Source organism: Patagioenas fasciata, chromosome W (genome assembly GCF_037038585.1).
Source record: "Patagioenas fasciata isolate bPatFas1 chromosome W, bPatFas1.hap1, whole genome shotgun sequence".
Lineage (NCBI taxonomy): Eukaryota > Metazoa > Chordata > Aves > Columbiformes > Columbidae > Patagioenas > Patagioenas fasciata.
In genome coordinates this window covers 51,363,349-51,389,572 of record NC_092559.1, presented here as the reverse complement: position 1 = coordinate 51,389,572, position 26,224 = coordinate 51,363,349, and the positions used below count along the sequence as shown (strand labels likewise).

Sequence of the window (26,224 nt, the reverse complement as noted above, 5' to 3'; positions counted from 1 at the left end):
CTTGTTTTTAAAACCTTAAACTCTGGTTTTCGAAGTTTCTTCAATTAGCTGATTTTATGGTGTCAGTCTGCAAAAACACACTTCAGTTGGTAAATACACTTTAGTTGTAAAATGCACACATTAGTTGCAAGAAATAAGTATTGGTACCAAATATATATAATTTCTAAGATGACTATATAGCGCTACTAATGTGATTACAAATACAAGCTGAAATCTAAGCGTCCCAGGGAAACACTTGGTATAACTATATGTACAAATCTTACCCAAAAGTGTCCCTTTGGGTGGATAAGCTCATCGACTGGTCCCAGAATTCTTTTTATACTGTTCCCTTGACTTCTTTGTGATGGTGTTTTCCCAAACTTTCCCCTATTGTTAGGATATTTTACACTATTTTCTATGTTTAGGTGGAGCTTAAGTGGTTCTAATTATACATACCTTTGTTAGTGATTGGTGTAAAAACTCTCACTTAGATTTCTAAGGTAAAAACTTCACTGTGGTTGTTCAAATAGGGATATCTATTGAGATGGAGGTGTGTTGTGGTATTATAATGAGATTATAATTAGCAAAGTTCATCCACTGGACAAATTTCTGGCTCAGTAACTAGCATTTTGGACAGAATTGAATGTTTATCCTTTTTACTTGACAGTAGCTATACCTTATATTTTAAAATTGACAGCAACTATACCATCTGGTTCCTGTACTTGCCTTTTTGCACAGGGTGCTGGTTTGACTCAAAATGGGTTAATTTTCTTCATGCAGTTAGAAACCTTTCTTTTCCATAGCTAGCACACTCATTATTTGGACTTAGTTTGAGAACAAGAAGATAACACCCCAGCAGAGAGTTAATGTTTTTAATTGCTCTAGTCTGAGAGCCAAGGACACTTTGAGTGCTCTGCCCACAGGTGTGAGGTATGGAGGAAGGGGGGCACGAATGGGGCAGAGCTTGGCTGACATCCAGACTGATCAACGAGAATATTCCACCCCATTAGCGTCATGCTCCATATTTAAGAAGTCAGTGCCTTCCAGATTTTGCTCTTCCGATCTCTCCGGCTCTCTATCTCTTGCTCTCTGGGGCATCCCTGCTCTTGTTTGCTCTTGCTATCAAGTCAGGGGAGTTTTGGTCCAGGATGTTTATTCCGGCTTTTGCTGTTTTGCAGAGGCCTCTGGCCTTTCTGCCATTTTCCTCTCTTTTATCTCTCTGGGATCATCTTTGGGACCAGGTCTGTCGTCTGTCTTGCTGGGACTGGCTGCTCAGCGTGTTCATGAGGAATTGCCTTGAGTATCTATCTTTTATTTGTATTTTTTTTATATATATACTAGTAGTGTATTAGTATTTTGTTATTTTATTAAACTGTGTTTATCTCAATACAAGTTTCTTCCTTCCCTTTTGATTCTCTCCCCTATTGGGGTGGGGGATGGGGGAGGGGGTGAGTGAGTGGGTATCGTGGTTGTATTGCTAACTCGGATTAAACCACGACAGCCTGGCTGCGGTATTGCGGTATCTTCACACCGCTGCACTCCGCCATATTCCTTAGTTGCCAGCACACTGGGCTCCCCCTATGCACTACCATCTAAGAATGCAGGCTAGGTGGGGAGGGTGAAACCATACAGAGCAGATTCCTTCCCCATCACACAGCTGCCTTATATGCTGAAGATGTGTATGTAACTTTATTCTCTATAAGTGTATCCTTGATAATTAGTTTCAATAATTTGCCCATGGGAGCTGGTGTGACGAGTGATGGTCCCCAGAGCTGGCACTCCCACAGAATCACAGAATCCCCTTACATTGCTCAGTGCTCCTCAATGCTGGAGGGATGACCTGACAGCATCCTGGTATGTTTGTGGTCATGTTTTAGCAACTGGATTTATAAAGTCATCAAATAAAGAAGCCAGCTTGTTGAACACATGAAATCACAGTGGCAGGTGCTGGGTTGTATCCCCTTCCTTAATTTCCTTTCCTGCACCTGGACTGTGATCCTGCTCTTATAGCTTACAGATGTTTGACTGATGGGGCTCATACCTAGCCCCATCCCCACTTCCTGACTGTAACACACACATTTCAATTCTGCACCATTAAAGTGAGCCAGAGACCCTTGAGGCACTCCTGGTTGCAAGTTCTGAGGGTTTTCTGGGTTAGAAATGATGGTCTCCTTGCAAACATCTTCCTGGGCTGGAAGGTCCAGAGGGCATGCAGGTTTCCCAGCTCTGCTCCCCATTGCACAGAGCAGGCTCTCACAACTTCATGTGCCTGCTGGGTTAGGATGTTCATGCCCCAGCTATGTTGCAAAAATCTTTGCAGAATGGGGAGAAGAGTTGCAACTTGCAGATCAGTGAGGCAGGGTGGCCCAGCTGAAGTATCGGTAGGAGTCGTGGCTCTGTGTGCTTGATTTGCTCTTCTCCATCTTCCTGTCAGCCCCTAAAGCATGAGGTGATCCAGGGAGTTATGTTTGGTACCTGTTAGCAGCTCATGTGGTGAGGTTCCCTTCCTTCCTGGAAGAAGAGATTGACCCCAGAGGATGCTGAGCTGCTGAGTCTCAGCATCTCCTTTTCCTGCCTTTGATTTTTGTTGTGCACCAGATGCTTACATGAGAGCACAGCTGTGCTGGGCTGGGTCTTAGGAAAGATGCCACATATTGGGGTCACTTTTCCACCTTCCTCTCCAAGCCGTGAAAAATTCACCTTGTGGGCACTGTGGTGAATTCTTGCAAGGCCAGCTCTTGTCTATCCTTCAGCAACTGGTCCCACCACTGGCCTGGAGCAGCATGGTGCAGCCCATCCACAGACATGGGGCTGACCCCAGCATGGGAGCAGCATGGCCTTGAGACGAGCAGAAATAGATCCTGCATATACTATCTGTGTGTTCTGGCAGGGCATGCCTGGGGGCCTGCCCTGTGAAGGCAGCTGCTGGGTGTTTTTCCACAGATGGGAGATGCTTGCTGTCCTGCAGTGCTAAAGGCAGGTCTCTGAACCAGCACGTGGCTGTGGGGTTGGGGCCAAGGCAGGACACACCCTTGACTAGAAGTGTTTTGTCCCTGAAAGTGAGCTGGCAGATCCCAGTCCTCCAGCTCTTGTGCTGTTCCTCCCCAGCCCAGTACCTGGTGTCCCACCCAGCCTCCACATTTCGTCCACCCATCCCCTTCCAGCCCTTGCGTTCCAGCCTAAATAATTCCTCCTCTGCCTGGCAGTGTGAAGACTGCTCTCTGTGGGAAGAGCAGTTCCACATTCTCCCACTGGACAGGCTATCATTGAACGAGCACATTCCACACTGAAACAGATGTTATTAAAACAAAAAAGGGGGAATATGATGCCTCAAGAACAGTTAGACAATGCAACATATACTTTAAATTTTTTGAATCATACTATGCCTCCCTCCTCTATCAAAGCAGTGGAAAAACACTTCCGTGTTCCAGATTCACTATCTCAAAGGTTTTGTACCAGGATCCCCTATACAACAGTCAGTGGCAAGGGCCTGTAGAGTTAATCACCCGGGGAAGGGGATATGTGTGTTCTTATTCCAACAGGACTGAAGTGTGTTCCTGCAAAATACATCAAACCTGACTATGAGTTGGACAAACACGACACAGTGTTAGCAATCAGAACACATAACCATGGGCGTAGTTATATGCGGTGCTTTATTCCAGCACTGGGAAACCAGGGGTTCGCACCCAAAGCTGGCTTCAACAGTCAGTTTAAGTTACACAGTATTTATACAGTCCATTCAAATACATATTCATATATTCATTAGGATATGTAATAGTTACTCAACATTTATTGCAATATCGATTGCAACACCTTGGAACTACTTTGATCATGCGCAGTGTCCTCTGGTGGTCTTTTAGGGGGTCTTCGGGATGAAGTAAGTAGTCTTCATCGCTTCTGTCCTTTTCACCTTTGGGTACTGCACATGTATACTACTTCTATAGTTAGATAACTGCTGACTTGCTCAACCTCCAGAGATACTGTATATACTTCTTCTCATTCTATGCGTATTTGGGTAAGATAAAAGCTAGGTTGATAAGAAAAGAGTACACTCAAATCCCTTATTAGGTAAAACACGATATGCTTGAACATCCTTTCAGGGACAGTTTACAAAACTGATTCATCCTTTCAGGAACATTTTGCAAAACTGATTCTGTTACTAACATTTCCCCCCTTTGAAAATGCTTTTCTATTCTTAGACAATGCATTTTCACCTCAATCAATTTCTTCGATTATTGATTCATTTACTACGATGGATTGGTAATTCCCTTCAGGTGTGATAGTTCGAGTCACGCCTCTTCATAAGCTGGAGGGTTATCAAATATAGGATTTGTATAATTCCTACTCAGGACACTGAAAATGCGATTATTCCTAGTATTTGTTTGACTAATTACACGCTTAATACCCACATACAATAAACAAAGAACAACAATCACAATTGCAAGTACAACTTCACTTTCTAGTAGTGAATGTACCCATCCTCCCAAATTTAAATCAAATTTATTCAACAGAGCTCCTATCCAGCTCTGTTCTGCATCTTGTCTTTCTTTTTGCAGCTCCGCTTCTGTTTGGGTCAGCTGGGAAATGTCTTTCTCAACCTCTGAAGTTATGTCTGGAATATGGATGCAGCAGTGATCGATTCTGTCTTTCAAATATCCACAGACACCATTTTCTTTCAATAACATTATGTCGAGTGCCATTCTATTCTGCAAGGTCATCTTAGTTGTAGCTTGTAATTGTGTATTAAGATCCTGAAAACCTTTCTTAGTTATTCTGGCCAATCAATCCATTTGCCCAATCAATTTATCAATCATTTCTCTATTCCTATAGGCTGCAATTGGTTTGAAAGAAAGATTCTAGTGCCCGGCCAAATTTAACACTGCTTGATGGTTCATACCACACATCAACCTCATTTATTTCTCATTTATGTCTGACCTGTAGCAGTTCTTGCCTATTTTTCAAAGGTGACCTTTTCCAAATGGGACATAGTGTTGGCAACCCCAAAGTAATTTCTCTAATTGGTCCTCCCATTGGCAAATGTGTAGTCCAGGTCCCATCACTTAAGGCCCAAAATAAATGTCCCATACTGCCTATAACTCCTTTACAGTCAATTTTGTCTTTATCAATGCCAATTTTAGAGGCTGCCTGTGAGTCTAATTGTTTTTGACAAATGCAACCTGTAATCACTGCCACCTTGACAATGGACAAAGGTATCTCTTTAATATCTACTTTTCTGTACCAATTTCTGTTTTCTCTTGCTTTCTTTTTAATTCCTGAGTGGCACTCTTAACTATCTCCTCCTTATACTGATCTTGCACTCCCCCTCCATCTGAATAGCCCCACATACCAGCTTGTGTAAAACAGATATTCTGTTCTCCCCTAGGGCAGGAGACAGAGCCTACACCGAGTCCACCTTTCCCTGGGTTAGTTGTTACCCATAATTTCTGCCCTTGGATTTCACACTTCTCCAATTTCGTTCTATCATAACATTCAGAGTTAATATGAGCGTGATAATTTAGAACATACTGGGTTAGTCTTCCTATTCTCACATGCTCGTAGCACTTGGTACAGGGATTAGCCAGGCTAAGTTGGGAACAATAAGTCACCACTCCTAACAAGAGGATCAGGTCCAGGTTTCTACACCCTCTGCCTCTCTGACCTACCAGGTTGCAGCTGGCAGCTGAGTTCGTCATCTTCTCGGCAGCAAGGGTAGTGTCCCCGCCTTTCCTATTTTTGCCGTTAGCATGGCGACTTCTTATCGTTTCCCAACTCTTGGCCTTCACTTCCTAGGAACAACAGGAGCAACACGAAATTTGATTTCTCTTTCTACACTCTGTTCTTTAATATTGGTAGCAGTGAAGGATATCAGGAGGTCTTGAAACGGACCTTCCTATTATGGTTCCAAAGTTCTCTGCAAAAGACTTCACATATACATAATTAAAATGTGGCCCTCTATCAGAGGATATAACAGCTGGAACTCCAAACCTTGGTGTTATTTCATGGATCAATGTTCTAGTCACCTCCTAAACTTTTGCTGTCCTGGTAGGGAATGCTTCTGGCCAACCTGAAAAAACGTCAGTTAATACCAACAAATGTTGGTGCCCCCCCTTTTCCTGGGAGTTCTGAAAACTCAATTTGCCATTGTGGTCCAGGCCCATTCCCCTTCCCCATTTGACCCATTTCAAGCTTGGGCATATTTTTGGGATTAGTCTGGAGGCAAAGATCACACTGCTGTCACCTGTTCTACAGTGATATACAAATTTCTAGCTCCTGTTTCCCTAATCAAATGTTTGCATAGTGGTTCTACTCCCCAAAATCCTTTCCTATGTTCTTCCCTTACTCAAGGCCAAACTAGATGAAAGGGGACAATAAGTTTTCCCTGGTGGGGGGGGGAGTGAACCCACCCTTCCTTATTATATGATTCCTCTAAATCTATGATGAGTTTCGATTCTCTTTAGTATACTCTGGCTTACCTTTTAAAGAGACCTGCCCGCCAAGGACTAGAGCACTTTCTGTTTTTACCTTTTGCTTAGCCGTTTGTTTTGCCTCTCTGTCCGCCAAGGACTAGAGCACTTTCTGTTTTTACCTTTTGCTTAGCCGTTTGTTTTGCCTCTCTGTCCGCCAGCCTTTTCTGATTCCGAGCTCACTTTCTGGTGTGCCTTAATATGCATGGTTGCTATTTTCTTAGGAAGTTGAACTGCTTCCGGTAGTTTCAATATCTCCTCCACGCATTTGATATATTTTCCTTGAGAGTTCAAAAGTCCCTTTTCTTTCCAAATTGCTCTGTGCACATGCACAACCTTCACGGTTAACTGCTTCCGTTTTCAGAGTTTTCAATAGGAATGTCTTTTAGATCTAGTCGATTGTATTATGTTGCTTCAATGGTCTCCAGGCAGTCATGATGAACTGGTTCTCCAGTGTTACCACTGAGGAAAGAAGCTGGGTTGACAATGTTAGTGACGATAATTTCTACATCATCTTGTTAGACACTGTGTGGGATACTAGCACAGTCATTTTCTGATCCATGGTAAATCTCCAGGCCTCCTGTATATTCAGTATCCCTGCAGCAACTGCCCGCAGGCATCCAGACCACCCCTTTGCAATTGCGTCTAACTGTTTGGAGAAATAGGCCACTGCTCGTCGATATGGGCCAAGATCCTGTATCAATATACCCAAGGCTATTCCCTGTTTCTCATGAGAGAATAGGAAAAATGGTTTACTCACATCTGGGAGTCCTAGAGCAGAGGCTGACATCGAAGCCTTTTTAAGTTCTTTAAAGGCTCATGTGGCTTCCTTATTCCATTGCAGCTGTTTCTGGTCCATAGGGTCCAGGTCATGCACGTCTCCTTGGTTCTAGTAGCAATTAAAACGTCATCCACATATTGTAGCATCTGTCCCTCATCAGACGAGGCTTCCCAGGATTCAAAATCTTTAGCAAGCTGATTTCCAAATATTGTCGGGATATTCGTGAATCTTTGTGGCAACACCGTCCATGTGAGCTGGGTTTTACATTTATTTTTAGGGTTTTCTCATTCAAATGCACATATTGTCTGGCTAGCTTCTTGGAGAGGGAGGCAAAAGAAAGCATCTTTTAAATCTAAAACGATAAACCAAGTCAAATTAGGTGTTAATACTCTCAGAAGGGTGTATGGGTCTGCTACCACTGGGTAGAGGTCCTCAGCTATCTTGTTTATAGCTCATAAGTCCTGAACCACCCAATATGACCCATCTGGCTTGCGGTCAGGCAACATAGGGGTGTTATAACTGGACTCACATTCCTTTAATAACCCCATTTGCAGGAATTTCTCTATTACTGGCCGAATTCCTACTTCTGAACCTGGGTCAGAAGGTGGATATCTAAGGGGAAATCCGCGTACTCTGTGCACGTTACACACACCCGAGCAGCCCAGCAGGAACGGGCCAGGCGGCAACTGCCCCCCCCCTTTTCCCCGCGGGCGGCGAGCCCGGAGGGAGAGGAGCTGCAGCAGCCACCGCTCTCCTCCCCCTTTTCCACCGCTTTAACAGGCTAACAGGCAGTCAGCTTTTCACCCTTTTTTTTTTTTTTTTTTCCTTTTTCTCTCCGCAGCTTATCGAGGGGGAGCTGCCAGGCATAGGCTTGGGCTCCTCTTGCCCTTTTTCTCTCTTCGTTTAATTCCTGCAACTATAAACTTTATATGCAATTTCAATTAGCTGAGCAATAGTTATGTCCCTCAGCTCCTACCTTTTGTAATTTCTTACAGATGTCAATAAACAGCATATTAAGCATCAATCCCTTACATTAATTTTAGATCCAAATCCACAGAACAACACTAACTGCAATACAGCTAACTCAGAATTTCACATTCAGATCACTTCCCCCACTAATTTACTCTCATGTATACAGATGCATCTGAAGGGGGAGCAAGGTGGTACTTTAGTAATGGAACCGGTTCTCATTTTGTAATTATCTCCCCAAACAAATTCTTTTGGTACCAAACATAAACATACAAACTAAAATACTGAGCTCAGACACGCAAACCAAATACCAAGTTCAAATATGTGAACAGATCACAATTACACTTCTTCAAGCCAATATCTCAATTTTAGCATTGCACCTTTGAACCGCTCACTGGTCAACTGGGTGGAGGCACCGCTTGGGTCTCCCTGACAAAACAGGTCAGTGTGCACTGGAGCCCCATCGGCACCCGCCCCCCCGCCGCTGCAGCAAGCTGGACTGGGCAAGGCTTTTATCAGTGTCCCATCTGGTGTGCTACAACTGTATCCCAAAAACAGTATTCTTTATCCGGTGTGCATATAAAAGAGCCAAATTTAGTACACCGAGATGAGACACAGCCTATCACAGAGTTGCACAAGTCTGGATGCTGGAATAAAGCTAGCATGCTAGAAAGAAAAGTAATGGCTATCACACACAAAACCTCATCCCATTTACCTTCCCTCTGACAAAATCTCATTAATTACTGGGGCCACCAGTGGGTACAATATTCGATTAACTTCTTTTTATGCATTGATTGTCCAAATCCAGCCTCCTTCCAATGTTTCAACAAGCAATCTAATGGTGACATCTTTGTATCGCACATATCAACACAGAAAGATAACACACAGATAACTTTACCAGAACAACAGTTAATACGGATCAAATCACCAGTTTCAACAGTAAATACAGATCAAATCACCAGAGCTGCAGACCAGGTGCTGAGCAGCACAAATAACCAGACCAGGTGCCGAACCTGCAGCACAAATAACCAGACCCGATGCCAAACCTGCAGAGGTTTCCCTCTGTCTGACGGACGGCCGCCTAGGCGATACCCCGGGAGCTCCCTGCCCAACCGAGCGTGACTTTCGCCGCGTCTGACCAGCAGGCTACCAGACCAGATGGGTACCCAATAATCCAGATAAAGCACCTTCTTACCAGTCAGAGGTCCGTTGTGAACAGCGGAGGGTCGGTCGCGTCCGATGCACTCCCCAAGAATACCTCGGTGCTAGCTGGAGCAGGATCGAGATGCGATCTGCCTCAGCAGTGCTCGCGAGGTCCCATCTGGGTCACCAAAATGTTAGCAATCAGAACACATAACCACGGGCGTAGTTATATGCGGTGCTTTATTCCAGCACTGGGAAACCAGGGGTTCGCACCCAAAGCTGGCTTCAACAGTCAGTTTAAGTTACACAGTATTTATACAGTCCATTCACATACATATTCATATATTCATTAGGATATGTAATAGTTACTCAATATTTATTGCAATATCGATTGCAACACCTTGGAACTACTTTGATCATGCGCAGTGTCCTCTGGTGGTCTTTCAGGGGGTCTTCAGGATGAAGTAAGTAGTCTTCATCGCTTCTGTCCTTTTCACCTTTGGGTACTGCACATGCATACTACTTCTATAGTTAGATAACTGCTGACTTGCTCAACCTCCAGAGATACTGTATATACTTCTCATTCTATGCGTATTTGGGTAAGATAAAAGCTAGGTTGATAAGAGTATACTCAAATCGCTTATTAGGTAAAACACGATATGCTTGAACATCCTTTCAGGGACAGTTTCCAAAACCGATTCATTCTTTCAGGAACATTTTGTAAAACTGATTCTGTTACTAACAGCAGGACCTAATGCCAGAGTTACAGTGTCTGTCCCTGCAGCAGAGGGCAACAAAGAAACAGAAGAGACCAAAGGAAGAGGCACTAGCATATCAGAATGATACAGATTTACATTATTTGGACTGGGGACTAACTGGCGGAAAAACTTTCAATGCATTTGTTTTCCTTATTAGGATGGCTGACCAGCTTTCTCCAATATTTGTTAATAACTGTAATTGTTGTAATTTGCATTATTCTATTCTATTGTAGGTTGATTTGTAATGATAATGTATAACAGGAAAATGACACATAAACGACACATAAGGTATGATGATCCACAGTGGGCATTCAAACTCACCAACAGAATGCCCCCTTTTGCCTTTGGAGGCAGAGGTGACTGCACCACCACTCCAAAGTAGTCTGTCAGATGACTGTGGTTGCCGAGTGTATTGTGTGGCAGTCGCACGTTCCTCTGAAATCTGGAGCCTTCAATGAGGAGGTTGATGGCTCTTTAGCACCTTTTGTGCCCCACTGTGCCTGTCTCAAAGTACACACCTATGGTGGTACCAAGGTGCTGTCAGTCACATCCTCACCTGCCTCGGGGCAGGGTGACTTCACCTTTACCAACTGATGGGGCAGGAGGGGTGGGACTCTCAGTCAATTGACAGGGTCCTTAACAGAAGAGATGCCCAGACTAGCTGTAAATCTTCTGGACTATGTTGTAATGCCCACAGCCACATCTGGCTAGTCTATAAAACAGGGTTCCCGCCAAAGACCCCCTTTGAGTGGTCTTCTCGGAGCTGCGGTTCTGTAAACTGGAGTCCTTTCCTTAGACAGGAACACCATCTAAGGAGACTTCTTGGCACTGAGAGTGCCTCACCTCTTCATTTTGGTGAGTGATTATTTACTGGATGTGTTAGTAACAGAATCAACTTTACAAGATGTTTCCTTCTATGTTCCCTTATGGAACAGGTCAGGATGGGCCTTCGCTAGCTCTACCCTGGATATCGCTGGATCTGTTACAGTTGGATTAACATTAAGATAGCAACCAACCTTGTAACCATGGAATTCTTGCATTCAGTAACCAAACTCTATTCTTAAAGTTGATGTAGATTTATGGTATATTCTTATAAGGCAGGTAACTGTAACCGAGCTGTGAGCATTTCAACACCAGTGCTTCCTTAGCTTCTAAGTTTTCAACCTGCTTATTGATAGCCTCTTGAAGATGGTCAATAAATTGCATGTAATTCTCATTGGGACCCTGATTAATAGTTATAAACAATTTGACTGCTTTGTTGGTTTCAGGCACCTCTGTCATAGCTTGATATGCAAGGTCTGCTGACTGCCTCAGGATTTCAGAAACTAATAGTGCCTGTAATTGTGGTGTGTCAATTAATATATCTTCCAAGAGTTAGGGGATACCCGACCCTTTCAATGAATCCCCATCATTCTGTCCTAAATGATCCATAGCTGTTATATTGCACAGGTCTAATTTTGCTTGAGTCTTTCATGGTTTTTATCTGATCTCAAGGCAACACGTACATATACTCATTTTCCTTTTAACTTTTCAAAAAAAAAAAAAGCTGCAAACCCCCATCCTAATCCGAGTCATCAGATAACACAGACTTGAATGGTGCTGGAGAATCGTTGGTAACAGGGGGGTTCGGAACAGTGCACATTCTCACCAATACTTTCTAGCATCATAATTATTTGTATAACCTGAGTCCTCAGGAGCACCCCCTTTCCTGTTATCATCAGCATGACTGCATTGCTGACTGTTGGATTCACTCAGTATTAGCTGATCTAATCTGTCACACAGTTCTTTTGTCCAGTTCTTATCCAGTGACTCCTTCTGCTCTCTCGTGGAAGTTGGAGGGTTAAAAGGCAGTAAAGGCAGATACAAATTGGTAAAAGGACTGATAGTACACTTGTTTATTATTTTAGCATTATTCTCAGCTTTCACAGGTTCTTTGGGCAAGTTGTCTGACTCCAATCCTCTAGACTTGTTGTTCTCACCAGGGTTGGGCAATGGTACAGGAGGCCACCCGCTCAGCATTTTTCCTCCCCCCGCCCCGGAGTGCTGAGCTATCGGGGGTGCCGAAAGCACAGCAGGGGATGGAATAGGGAGGGTATCAAAGACACGAACCGGGTAAACTTCATAGGGACTTTCAGGATACTTATCAGGCTGCAACGCTGCAAAAATTCCGGCAGACCGTTCAGCCTTAAGATCTTTTAAAGTACTAATTATAAGCTTCCATGTAGTTACTAATGATTTAGCTTCTTTATCTCCATTGCTGACTTAATCCCATAATTTCTGCCCTATATTGTCACAAAGTTCAAGTTTAAGTTTTGAGTCACTAATGTTCATAACAGTCTTTTCAGGTTTTAATTGCTTCACTGTAGTAATTATCAGTTTCCAGGTGGTTACAAGGCCGAGAATATGTTTTTCACTGTGACTGATTGTCTTCCACAATACCGTTCCCCAGGGAGGTAGTCACAGCCCCAAGCCTGACAGTATTCAAGAAGAGACTGGACAACACCCTCAGACACATGATGTGAACTGTGGAGTTGTCATATGCAGGGACAGGAGTTGGACTTGATGATCCTTGTGGGTCCCTTCCAACTCAGGACATTCTATTAATTCTATGAATTCTATGAAGGACTGCACCCCATGGAAAGGACCCATGTTGTAGTCTTTATCACTTAAAAGAATGAATCCTATCAGCAATTGCTAACCTAAAGATATGTAAATCCTCCCAGTTTTAGGTCAGTCTGCTCCTTTAACAAAGAGTGATTTGGAGAACCCCCCTATCAGGAACTATAGGGACTACTGTCCTTGCAGTATTGACATTCTGGAACCTGCACAATTAGTTGAGTCTTGTTTAACATATATCTCAAGACTGTTGGATAAAGTGTCCTTTAGATGAACTTTGTTCATTATACGCTCATTTTAATACTAAAAATCACACCCCTAGGAGGGAAGACCCAGGCCCAGCCTGAGACTCCTCCTCAGTGAACCTGTGTAGTGGTAAAATTGTTGTGTAACCAATATGTTCCTCTCCCAGGAGGATGCATGTGGCCTGGGCCACTCATGGGAGCCCACGCAGGGGACTGTGCATGGCTTCCTGTGGGAGCCACGTCACTGGCTCCTGTCACTCCATTGTGGAACCAGGTGTGCCAAGCCTGGTGGCACTCACCCTCCCTAATGAAACCATCACTGGTCAAGAACCAGGAAGGCACCGGTGCCCACATTCACTCCTTGACTGTCAGCAGTTACAGCAGGGCATTCTGGGGAAGCAGAGAGAGGAAGGGGCTCACACCATGTCAGGGGGCTGGGATGTGGGGAAACCCCCACTCCCGTGCCCAACATTGTGGGGGTCTACCTCTCTGGGTGCCATGGCCACAGGTTCCAGCTGTGGTAGCCATCCCTGTGTGTCACAGCCACGGATGCTGGCCCTGGGTGCCATTGCCATGCGTGCCAGCTGTGGGAACTGGCCCCAGGTGCTGTGACTGTGGGTGCCAGCTGTTGGAACTGGCCCTGGGTGCCAGGACTGTACCTGCCGTCATAGTTTCTGCAGCACCTGGATGGACTCATGGGAGAGGACATTGTGCCACTTGACATGCCCCTTCTTGTCAGGGTCTAAGGCAGAGAATTTCAGAGCTGCCCACTCCTCCTGGGCCGCGGCCATGGAACACTTGAACTGCTGCTTGTGTACCAGGTGCTTGTAGCACAGGAAGTTGTCCAGGGTCAGGCAGGTCTCTGAGGGGGACAGATTTGCTGTGCAGTGCTCAGGGAGAGGGGATCCACTTCCCACAACTGCTCTTGCCCTCCCTGGGAGCATTCTGCTGGCACCTGCTGGAGAGCTCAGTGAGGAGGGTCTGCAGGGGGAGGGTGGGGGACAGCTCTCAGGGGGGACCCAGGGAGGTTGAAGGTGCCTTGTGCATCACCCAGGGCTGGTGACATGAAGAAAAGTGCTCAGAGGCATAGCAATTTGGGGCACCCAGCATTTCTCCTGGTCCCAGGGAGCATGTACCCTCTCCCCCATCCCTCCCCTTCCCTACTTCTGCTTGCACTAACAGGGATCCCACCAGATGCCAGCCTTAGTGGAGCTTGTACCTCTTGCTGGGCAGGGAAGCGGCAGTGATACCTAACATCAGCAATTAGTATTAAAATAAGACTATATGAATAAGGGTCATAGATTTTAGTTAATAAGTTAATAAGAATAAGGTTCACAGATATTAGATTTTAGGCACTTATTAGGCATTAAGTCAAAAGAATGGTATTTGTTAAAATAAGCAGGAGAAGGGTAGGAGACAATGCCCTTGTTCTCAGAAGATAAGGTGGCGACACCAGCGCAAACAGGTTACAAGCCGAATAACAAAGGAATGTAATGCATATACAAAGGATTTCTTGGAAATATAATTAATATGTATGATCTGTGTGAATATAACCTGTCTGGGAACTGTTCAGGGCTCTCACTAGGTGAAGCAATAACCGGGGGTGCTGGCATGCCAATAATAGCATGCTTGCTTTGAAACCTTAAATCCTGGTTTTCAAAGTTTCTTCAATGAGCTGATTTTACAATTTCAGTAAGATGTGCCAGGGGAAGTTCAGATTGGATATTAGGAATAGGTTCTTCACCCAGAGGGTGGTGGAGCACTGGAACAGGCTTCCCAGGGAGGTAGTCATGGTGCCAAGTCTGACAGTATTCAAGAAGCAATTTGACAACACCCTCAGAAACATGGTGTGAATTTTGGGGTTGTCATATGCAAGGACAGGAGTTGGATTCAATGATCCTTGTGGGTCCCTTGCAACTTAAGACATTCTATGATTCTGTGATTTAAGAACCATGGGGGCAAGCAAGCCATGCCCAGCTGCTGAGGCTTTGGGGTGAAGGTTACTCCATAGGACATCTCCAAAGGGTGGAAAGTAAAATGTGAGAAAGCAAGATGTGCAGTTCCAGCCACCTGGATGATAAAGGAAGATCAATACTAACATGACCATCTGGACAGTCAAAGACATAATACCAACATAATAATATATAAAGGGCCTTGGACAGATTACTTTGAAGTACGTTTCTCATAATTGTAAAAAGTTATAGCCCAGACTCGTGAGAATGGTATCTCGGGCCGGATAACCGCCCCCAAGTGCATGGGATGTGTGAATGTCCTTGGGCCTGGTTTGTGAATGAGTGGAAGAAAAAGTGAGACAAACATCACATGAGTTTAGTGTGTTTTTAATAACAATTAGTGGAAAAACACCTTTTGTAAACATCTTAGTCCAGGCCCGTACCTGTAAATCCTGTAAATTGTCAACGGTGAATAAAGAAGGCAGCCTAGGCCTAGGTCAGCTCTCGGCTTGGCCAGGCTCTGTGCTCCTTCCTGAACAAGATCTCTTCCTCTGCGTGAATTTCTGTCTGCGTCCTGGTATGTGTCATTCCTAATCACCACAACGCACTCTTTTGTTGCGGAAACAGATAATGCTTTGCCTAACCTTGCATGGAGGATGAGCTGTTGTTGGATGCAATGTCCATCCCCAAGCCTCCCATGGGTCCAGTGAGGCAGGAGAAGCGCAGTCCCCCAGCACAGGAGCAAACCAAGGGCGTGAGAGCTGTGCCTCCACAGCCTTATGCATCCCAACCCCCAACTTATCAGCACTGAACAAAATCCTACCAGCACCTGAGCCTTCACATCACTGGGTGAAGTAAAAAAAAAAAAAAAAAAACTAAATAGAGGTTCGCAGCAAGTGCCAGGTTTAAGAACCACATTTTGCTGCAGAAGACAGGCATGGAGGGTGAGGAAAAAGGGTTTCAGAGGGCTCTCTGAAACTTGGCTGGCTTTTTGATTTTGGAAGCAAACCTAAAATCAGTTTCAAAGAAAATCCAAACATCATGTCAAAACCCAGTGCTTGATCTTTTTCACAACTGGGCTTTCACTTTCTTCAGCTGAGGCTATTCGCCAAGTGCAACACAGAAACACAAGTTATTCCTGTTGATCCTAAACTATTTTTCACCAAATGAGCCATTCATCTGAAATCTTTTTGCTCGATTCTGCTGTATGAGAAGTTATCTGCTCACAGCAGCCTAAGATTTATGCTCAAATGATCATTTTTGCGTGACAGACTAGATTCATAGTGAAATGCATCATCAGTAAATCAGTTAATCACTTCTCCTGCCCTCAGCACAGGGCTGAAGTCTTGAGTAACTTACTCAGCACTTTGTCAATTTTTACTCCAGTAAAGTCTGGGTAAATGATTTTAAGATTTAGCCTACTGATTGTTTACTATTGCTTGTGATGCCTTGCATGCGTTAGACATGTTCCCTTCAAGCAACATTAAATACCTGGCTTATGGCATTGGGATTCAAGGGAAATTATCTTTTACAAGCACTGTAAATGCTGTTCCATGAAACTGTTCTTATCCAAACGCACAAATTTTGCCTTTTGTTTCTTGATTTTCCTCCCCATCCTACCGGGGGTGGGGGAAGGGTGAACGAGTGGCATGTAGTTCTAGTGGTCAGCTGGAGGGTGTGCGGCGGCTGGGGCTAAACCACGAGAGCTGGTTAAATGCAATTTTGGCTGTGGCTCCAGAACCTCTGCAGCTCTCGGCTCCCTCCAATAGTGTTTTGTTGCAAGAACAATAGAGTGACAGCTCACCAGCAACTTTGAGTAGCATCCCCAGCTAAAAGGCAGCCTTAATACTTCCACCGATCTCAAGACTTTCAGTTTTTACATTTGTTTGAGGTTAAGCTGATCTAACTTTTGTGAGTGGTCACAGTCACTCAACCAAAGTTGAAGCACATCACAGCAGGGCTGTCACAGACACTCCACAGCAAAGAGGATGCCCCTCTGGCCAAGGACCAGTGTTTGTCAACCATGTGCCATCATGTATTAATAGAGATGGACATAAGTGACCCTCCTGTCCTACCGAAGGGCAAGACTGGGATGTTTCCCCCCCCACCCCGCAAACATAAAGCAAGGAAATAGAGCAACCATTTTCAAGGCATAACATCTCTTAAAAAACATTTGAATGCTGCCCAACTTCCCCATCCCAGCACATCCTTCCCTCTACTAAGGAGGCAAAAAAATCAGTGCCACTAGCCTTCAGTCTCCAGATCCAAGCTTGATGTCCAAGAAAAGCCAGGACATGGCCTGACTGTCCCTGTAGCACATAGGCAGAGCACTGCAAACCAAGCTGAGAAAACAAGACTGGAAAGCAAACAAACAAACAAATAAATAAACAAACCCTCATGGGAGTCCTGGTGCTCCCTAGATTTGCCCAGAGGGGCCCTGACTCCAGCACCGCTGGTGCCACAATTGGGATGACAAGAATTCAGCCAGCCAGAGATGAGTAGCTGCTTCTTTCCACCTCTGCAGAGCTGAATCCATTCACCCTGTATGATTGGGTCACTCCAGTGTTTTGCTGTTTGCTGGCACGGAGACAAGCACAGAGACCTTCCTCACTCCTGAGCACCCCTATCATGGGCTGAATGCAGCTATGAATGAAAGGTGCTTAGAAGGAAGATAAATTCTCACTTTCTAAGGGTGCTTCTCCCTGCCAACACCAACTCAGCAACCAGAAAAAACTCTCAGCAACTAAAAAAACCTGCAGTTCCCTCAGCAAAAAAGCAGTCTGCAGAAGCACCTAGCAACTCAGGGAGGGAGAAAAAAAATGTGGATTTACAGTATCCAAACTCAGACCACCAGCCACTCTTGGGACCCTGCAGCATGCCTAAAGGGAAAAAATAATAAAATGGACAATGCTAAGAGGTGCCATTAGCACTGCAGTCTTCCTCCCTGACAAACAGCTTCATTGGTGCTGAGTAAACATGACCCTGGGAACACCATGGCTCTTGAAGTGATTAAGGTGTGTACAGCTGAGCCCCTCGCTCCTCTTCCCACCCAGAGGTGGGATTCTACCCATCTCCACTGCAGCTAAACAGCTGCTCCAGCAGATCCCCACCAGCACCTGCTCCTCTTGGTGGGAAGGGGGCCCATGAAGAGGTAGGATCCACACTGCCACCAACCTCCCTCCAGTGAAGTGGATCCCCACTTCACAGGATCACATGCCCACCTCCATGCTGACAGCAGTTCCCCACAACTCACAGTCGGGACTCAGTGGGGCAGCTTCCACCCCAGGCAAATGTGTTCCACATTTTCATCCCTGTGATCCCCAGCTCTAAGGCACAGAGCATCTGGCATCCACCACCGTGGTGCTCCAGGAGCCACAAGACCCACAGCAGCCGTGAGGTGGTTTCAGAGGAAGTAAAGCCCCTCTTGGTGATGGTTGTTTCTTTTAATTGGAAGACACTGCTTGCCTCCATTAGAGCCCTCATTTACTGAATTATCATCTCTGTCATGCTGCAGCTCAGCATCCCAGGCTAGCTGTGGAAAACCACCTCCAGCACTCCTGCTGCCTCTCTCTGTTGAAAGCCCATATGTGGTTTTGTAACAAAGGTATTTGCTTCCTGTCTTACCCACTCATCAAAGTGACTGAAGCTAAGTGACTGAAGCTAAGCAGTACCCTGGAGACAGACTAAAACCAAGAGAAGGAGTCAACCACAAGGAGTAGGCAGAGAATTGCTTTAGACCTAAAATGGTGCTTTTTGCAGATTTGTAGACAATCTACAATGTATTTAAGAAGTTTAAAAAAGTAAATAGAAACAAGATATATATTTTTGCTGCACAAGAACCCAAGAAGTTGTATTTCTGTTCATGCTGCTGCTAGCACTCCACTCGCAGGCTCATTGTCCTCCTGCTCCCTGCCACAGTCCCACATCACTACTTCTCTGGTAGCAATGTCAAGGCCAGGGACTCCCTCCCCCTGCTACACTTCACCACCCTGTCAGTTGTGCCAGGACAGCTTGGCCCTGGGGCCAGTTGGGGTCTGATAAACCCTGAAAGTCTCATCCTCATACCCTGTGCCTTGCTTGTTCTTCAAGCAAGAGGACACAGGTACTGGTGGCAGTGGCCAGGCTGACCTCCCACAAACTGGAGCTCATTTCCTTGGGCCTCCATCCATGTGGGCTCAGCACACAAGTTCATATGAGTCTCTTGGGATACTCCAAGGGTTGGGAAGCACAAAGACAATCCCTTGGGATTTGTTGTTCATCCAGGTGCTGCAAAACCACACAGAGCAGCAGCCTGCTCTCTGCAAACTCATCCCCAGGAATGTGACAAGCTGGTCCTTTCCAGCGGACATGTCTGCTGTGTACCCACCATTGCTCTTTCTTTATCATGGCACAACTTGGTGACACCTTTCACAGATCCCCTCACAAACCCTTCTCTCCCCATGCCCCCCACTTCCCCTCCAGCTCCACCACTGTCACCATTTATTGCAGGATGACAATAAACTGGCAAATGCTCTCTGTTAACCCCCCACTCTCCCCACTAAGGAAAGGTAATAGAAGGAAAAGGGAGAGCGACTTACAAGTTGGAAAAGTTTAAAAATGCATTACTAATGCTACTAAAAAATAGAGAAAATATTACAAAATATACAAAACCAATCTTGAATTTCCCAGTGTACCACAGTGTTGTCTGCGGTGGAGCTGGTGTTGCTCCAGTGGCTGCAGGGCAGCTACCCGGAAGTCCTGGAACTGGATTCATGGATGCAGGGCCTGGAACTAGGACTTGGATCACAGGCAGAACTGGTAGGGTCCTGTCTGAAAAAACATACAGTCAAATTCAGAAAAGTGCAGTTACTTAGAACAACTTAGCTGAAAGGAAAATTCAGTAAAAGAGAACTGGTCTTGTGTTAAACAAAACCAGGACATTCAACCCCTTATTCCATACCATTTACATCATACCCAAACCATTACTGCTTTTTACCTATCTTCAATTGTATATATACACACATAAATACAAATATCACTAGCTCATGATTCATCTTCCTACACAAAAAGTTTGTTAAGTTCATTTAGTTCATGACTGTGGGTCCCTGCCTGTCACATCAATCTCTCTAGGCAGGAGAGATGGTGTGTAATCTGGTACAGTTCATGCCCACGAATTGCAGGTCAGAGATGTCAGTTTTGGAGAAGTTACTGGATGCCACTTGATGAAGCTAGTTCAGGGTTCATCATCACCATTGCATCAACCTGAAAGACACTTACTGAGCACTGTTAGTATCATGCAGCAATTGACATCATACAGTTTAAAACTGAGTATTCTCACCTAGAATCAAAACTTCTGGAGGTACACATCGGACTTCACCATCCTTCAGCATCAACCACCAAGTATATCCAGGTCCTTGTCAAAAACAATCCCACAAATGGGTTTGCCTTTGCCCAAAGCAGGAATAACTCAGACAGCTTTTCTCAACATATGCTTTCCATGTTCCACAGGTCTTTTATCTAAGGCATCCTTAGAATTAAACCTGGTGAGAGTGGTCAAGGACAAGAGGAAGAGCTTCTGCAAATACATGGCAGATAAAACTAACACCAGAGGCAAGGTAGGCCCACTGCTGAATGGGGTGTGTGCCCTGGTGACAGAAGATAGAGAGAAGACAGAGTTACTGAATGCCTACTTTGTCTCTGTCTACATTGCCAGAGGCTGTCCTGAGGAGTCCCATACCCCTGAGGTCCCAGAGGAAGGCCGGACAATGGAGGAGTCTGCCTTGGTTCATGAGGACTGGGTTAGGGTCCAATTAAGCAATCTGGATATTCATAAATCCATGGGTCCAGATGGGATGCACCTGTGGGTGCTGAGGGAGCTGGCTGAAATCATTGCTAGGTCACTCTCCATCATCTTTGTCAAGTCTTGGGAAACGGGAGAGGTGCCTGAGGACTGCAGGAAAGCAAATGTCACTGCAGTCTTCAAAAAGGGCAAGAAGGAGGACCCGGGTAACTACAGAGCAGTCAGTCTCACCTCCATCCCTGGAAAGATGATGGAACAACTTATCCTTGGTGCCATCTCAATGCATATCAAGGATAAGAGGGTCATTAGGGGCAGTCAACTTGGCTTCACCAAGGGGAAGTCATGCTTAACCAACTTCATAGCCTTTTATGAGGATATAACCAGGTGGATAGATGATGGTAAAGCAGTGATTGTGGTCTGTCTTGACTGCAGTAAGGCATTTGACACCATCTCCCACAGCATCCTCGCAGATAAACTGAGGAAGTGTGGTCTGGACAATCGGATAGTGAGGTGGACTGTAAACTGGCTGAAGGAAAGAAGCCAGAGAGTCATGGTCAATGGGACAGAGTCTACTTGGAGGTCTGTATCTAGTGGAGTGCCTCAAAGGTCAGTACTAGGACCAGTGCTATTCAATATATTCATCAATGACTTAGATGAGGGAATAGAGTGCACTATCAGCAAGTTTGCTGATGACATCAAACTGGGAGGAGTGGCTGATGGGCCAGAAGGCTGTGCTGCCATCCACCGATATCTAGACAGGCTGGAAAGTAGGGCAGGGAGAAATGTAATGAAATATAAAAAGGGCAAGTGTAGAGTCTTGCATCTGGGTAGGAACAACCCCAGGTTCCAGTATAAGTTGAGAAATTAACTGGTGGAGAGCAGTGTAGGGGAAAGGGACCTGGAGGTCCTGATGGATAGCATAATGAACATGAGCCATCACTGTGCCCAAGAAGGCCAATGGCATCCTGGTTAGAACAGGGGTGGTTAGTAGGTCAAGAGAGGTTCTCCTCCCCCTCTACTCTGCCCTGGTGAGACAACATCTGGAATACTGTGTCCACTTCTGGTCCCCTTGGTTCAAGAAGGACAGGGAACTGCTTGAGAGAATTGTGGGGGACCACAGTGGTTCCGTGGATTCCCTGATGGAGGGCATGGGAACAGAAATTAGCCTTGAAGATATTAAGGCCTACCCGTGAGAAAGATGGGAGTAAAGGAGTATCTGGAGCTATTAAGGTGTATCCATGAGAGAGAAGGGAGTAGAAGAGTAACATTGATGATAGCAAAATTAGCCAATGAGATGTTACTGCTGTAACTTGTAACCAATAGTGAAGAGACACATGAATTGGTAAAACTGTATAAAAATACACTTGTGGCAATAAATGGCATCTACTACTTGCATCCTGGAAGATGTCTATGTCATTTGTCCGTCTCAACCACGACAGAGAGTTCAGCGCCGGGTCACTGAGATGATTAAGGGAGTGGAACATCTCCCTTATGAGGAAAGGTTGAGAGAGCTGGATCTCTTTAGCTTGGAGAAGAGGAGACTGAGGGGTGACCTTATTAATGTTTATAAATATGTAAAGGGTGAGTGTCATGAGGATGCAGCCAGGCACTTCTCAGTGACAACCAATGATAGGACAAGGGGCAATGGGTGCATACTGGAAGACAGGAGGTTCCACTTATATTTGAGAAAAAACTTATTCTGAGTGAGGGTGACAAAGCACTGGAACAGGCTGCCTAGGGGGGTTGTGGAGTCTCCTTCCCTGCAGACATTCAATACCCACCTGGACACATTCCTGTGCGACCTCACCTAGGTGTTCCTGCTCCAGCAGGGGGATTGTACTAGATGATCTTTCAAGGTCCCTTCCAATCCCAAACATACTGTGATACTGTGATACTGTGATACTGTGTGACATCTCTGACCTGTGATTCGTGGGCACGAACTGTACCAGATTACACACCATCTCTCCTGCCTAGAGAGATTGATATGATAGACAGAGATTCGAAGTCATGAACTAGTGATATACATATTTATGTGTGTGTATATACATTTGAAGACAGGCAGAAAGCAGTAGTGGTTTGGGTATGATGTGAATGATATAGAATAAGGGGTGGAATGTCATGGTTTTGTTTAAACAAGACCAGTTGTCGAGGGTTAAGATTGCGGGGTGACAATCAAACACTGGCGGATGTATTGTTAACCTCCTCTCCCCCCCACTTCCCCCTTTTGCCCCTCCCTCTCCCCCCTTCCCACTCAGGACAGGCGATCGGGAGGGAAAGAAGGACAGAGAGAAGAGAGTTGGAAAAGTTAAAGATGTTTTACTAATGCTACTAATAAGAATAGAAAAAAATAATACAAAATATACAAAACCAATCTTGTAAGTCTCAGTAACTGCAGAGCCAGCACCCAAAGTCCTGGATTAGACTCTGTAGCCAACCGGAGCTGGATTCAGTCTGTCACTAGGCCTCAGTTCGCAGGGACGACCAGCAAGGTCCTCTCCTAATGTCAGCCATGAGGAAAAAGGGGAAAAAGGGAAAAAAAAGAGGCGAGATCCTCGTGATCTCCCACTTTTATATCAAGTATTCACGTGAATGGAATGTTATACACCATTAGTCAGTCTCTCGGTCATCAGTTTCTCGTTGCCCCTCTCGCGAGATGTCCTTTCGTGCTTATCAATAAGTTTGCATTCCATTGCTAGGTTTAACCAAAACATGTGTTGGGTTCTCCAGGAAAATGCAGTTAACATGAAGGCTTTAGCTGACAGGCAAATTCACTAAAAGAGAAACTTGTTTTTAACAAAACCAGGACATTCCACCCCTTATAATATGACATTCACTGAATACTTAAACCTTATCAATACAATCTATCAATACAATCTAATTAATCACTACTACTATATATATATATATATACACATACGTACATATATACACAGGAGTAATTAATCAGTGGACCATCCTTTGAAAAGTCCATTAAGTTCATTTTGTCACAACAGTCTCCCAGGGCAGGAAAAATGGTACAAGTGCATCTCATGACCACTGTTTGTGGGTTAAGGACACCAACTTCAAAGAAGGTGTCGGGCGCCACTCGAAGAAGCTAGCTCTAGTTTCATCACCATTGTCTTGATCTGAAAGACACTTATTAAACATTGTTAGTGCGGCAATTCACATCATACAGTTCAGCATTGCATATTTTCACCTAAAATCAAATCCCCTTGAGGTACACACCGAACTTCTCCATCCTTAAGCATCACCCACCAGGTGCTGCCAGGTCCCTGGGCAAAACCAATCCCACGAATAGGTTTGCCTTTGTCTGAGGCAGGAGTAACCCAGACTACCTTTCCTAACATATTTTTCCTGTGTACTACAGGGACTTTATCTCCTTCTACAGTCCGTAGAATTTCTGATTGGGCAGGCTTGTTTGATTTCGGCGCAAGTTTCACATTCATGAATAACCTGTGAAATAGTGTCCATAGTTAAATCCACCCCTCGATCACGAGCCCATTTGTATGCTGCATCTCTACCTTGATGCCCTGAGGCATCATGGGCCCACCGAGCTAGGAAAAGTTCACCTTTATGTTGCCAGTCCAAGTCCACCTCAGCTACTTTAATCTTAGCAGCTTGATCTGCTTGTTGGTTGTTCAGATGTTCCTTGGTGGCTCGACTTTTAGGCACATGAGCATCTACATGACGAACTTTCACAGGCAGGCTCTCTAGCCGAGCAGCAATGTCTTGCCACAGTGTGGCAGCCCAAATGGGTTTACCTCGGCGCTGCCAGTTGCTTTTCTTCCATTGCTGTAGCCACCCCCACAAGGCATTTGCTACCATCCATGAGTCAGTATAGAGATAAAGTATTGGCCACTTCTCTCGTTCAGCAATGTCCAAAGCCAGCTGGATGGCTTTCACTTCTGCAAACTGACTGGATTCACCTTGTCCTTCAGTGGCTTCTGTAACTTGTCGTGTGGGACTCCACACAGCACCTTTCCACCTTCGATGTTTTCCTACAAGACGACAGGATCCATCTGTGAACAGTGCATACTGCTTATCAGTCTCTGAAAGCGTATTATATGGTGGTGCTTCTTCAGCACGTTTTACTTCCTCCTCATCTGGAGACATCCCAAAGTCTTTGCTTTCTGGCCAGTCTGTAATAACTTCTAATATCCCTGGACGGTTGGGACTTCCAATTCGAGCTCGTTGCGTGATCAGTGCAATCCATTTACTCCATGTAACTTCGGTTGCATGATGTGGAGAGGGAACCGTCCCTTTGAACATCCAGCTCAGCACCGGCAGTCGAGGTGCCAGGAGGAGCTGTGCTTCAATGCCGATCACTTCTGAAGCAGCTCGAACTCCTTCATATGCTGCTAGTATCTCCTTTTCAGTTGGAGTATAGTTGGCCTCAGATCCTTTGTATCCTTGACTCCAAAAACCTAAGGGTCGACCTCGGGTTTCTCCTGGTGCTTTCTGCCAGAGGCTCCAGGTAAGTCCATTATCTCCGGCTGCGGTGTAGAGCACATTTTTAACATCTAGTCCAGTTCGGACTGGTCCAAGGGTCACCGCATGAGTTATCTCACGCTTAATTTGTTCAAAGGCTTGTCGATGTTCAGGGCCCCACTCAAATTGGTTCTTCTTACGAGTCACTCGATAGAGAGGGCTCACAATGTGGCTGTAGTCAGGAATATGCATTCTCCAAAAACCTACAACGCCCAAGAAAGTCTGTGTCTCCTTTTTATTAGTAGGTGGAGACAGTGCTGCAATTTTGTTGATCACATCCATTGGGATCTGACAACGGCCATCTTGCCATTTTATTCCTAAAAACTGGATCTCTCGTGCAGGTCCCTTGACCTTGCTTCGTTTTATGGCAAAACCAACATCCAAAAGAATCTGAATTATTCTCTCACCTTTCTCGAAGACTTCTTTCGCTGTGTCGCCCCATACGATGATGTCATCAATATATTGCAAGTGTTCTGGAGCTTCACCTTGCTCCAGCATGGTCTGGATCAGTCCATGGTAGATGGTAGGACTGTGTTTCCACCCCTGGGGCAAGCGATTCCATGTATACTGGATGCCCCTCCAGGTGAAAGCAAACCGCGGCCTGCACTCTGCTGCTACAGGAATAGAGAAAAATGCATTAGCAATGTCAATTGTAGCATACCACTTGGCTGCCTTTGACTGCAGTTCAAATTGCAGTTCTAGCATGTCAGGCACAGCAGCACTCAGTGCTGGTGTAACTTCATTCAGGCCACGATAGTCTACAGTTAGTCTCCACTCGTCACTAGACTTACGCACTGGCCAGATTGGGCTGTTAAAAGGTGAGCGAGTCTTACTGATCACACCCTGGCTTTCCAATTGACGGATCAGCTTCTGGATAGGAATCAAAGAGTCTCGATTGGTGCGATATTGCCGGCGATGCACCGTCGTGGTAGCAATTGGCACCTGCTGATCGTCAACCATCAGCAGTCCTACAACAGAAGGGTCATCTGAAAGACCAGGCAAATCAGACAGCTGTTCAATTTTCTCAGTGTCCACAGCTGCTATACCAAA

At 45.2% G+C, this 26,224-nt stretch overlaps 1 protein-coding gene across 1 annotated transcript in view; it reads right to left on the bottom strand.

Annotated features, from left to right (window-relative positions):
- Nucleotides 1-1,030: 1,030 nt before the first annotated feature.
- The window catches only part of LOC139826344 (uncharacterized), a 166,046-nt gene continuing 140,852 nt past the window's right edge, over nt 1,031-26,224 (bottom strand). The window contains exon 2 of the mRNA XM_071801639.1: nt 1,031-1,044. The gene's annotated coding sequence lies outside the window, so the exon portion shown is untranslated. The remainder of the gene's footprint in view (nt 1,045-26,224) is intronic.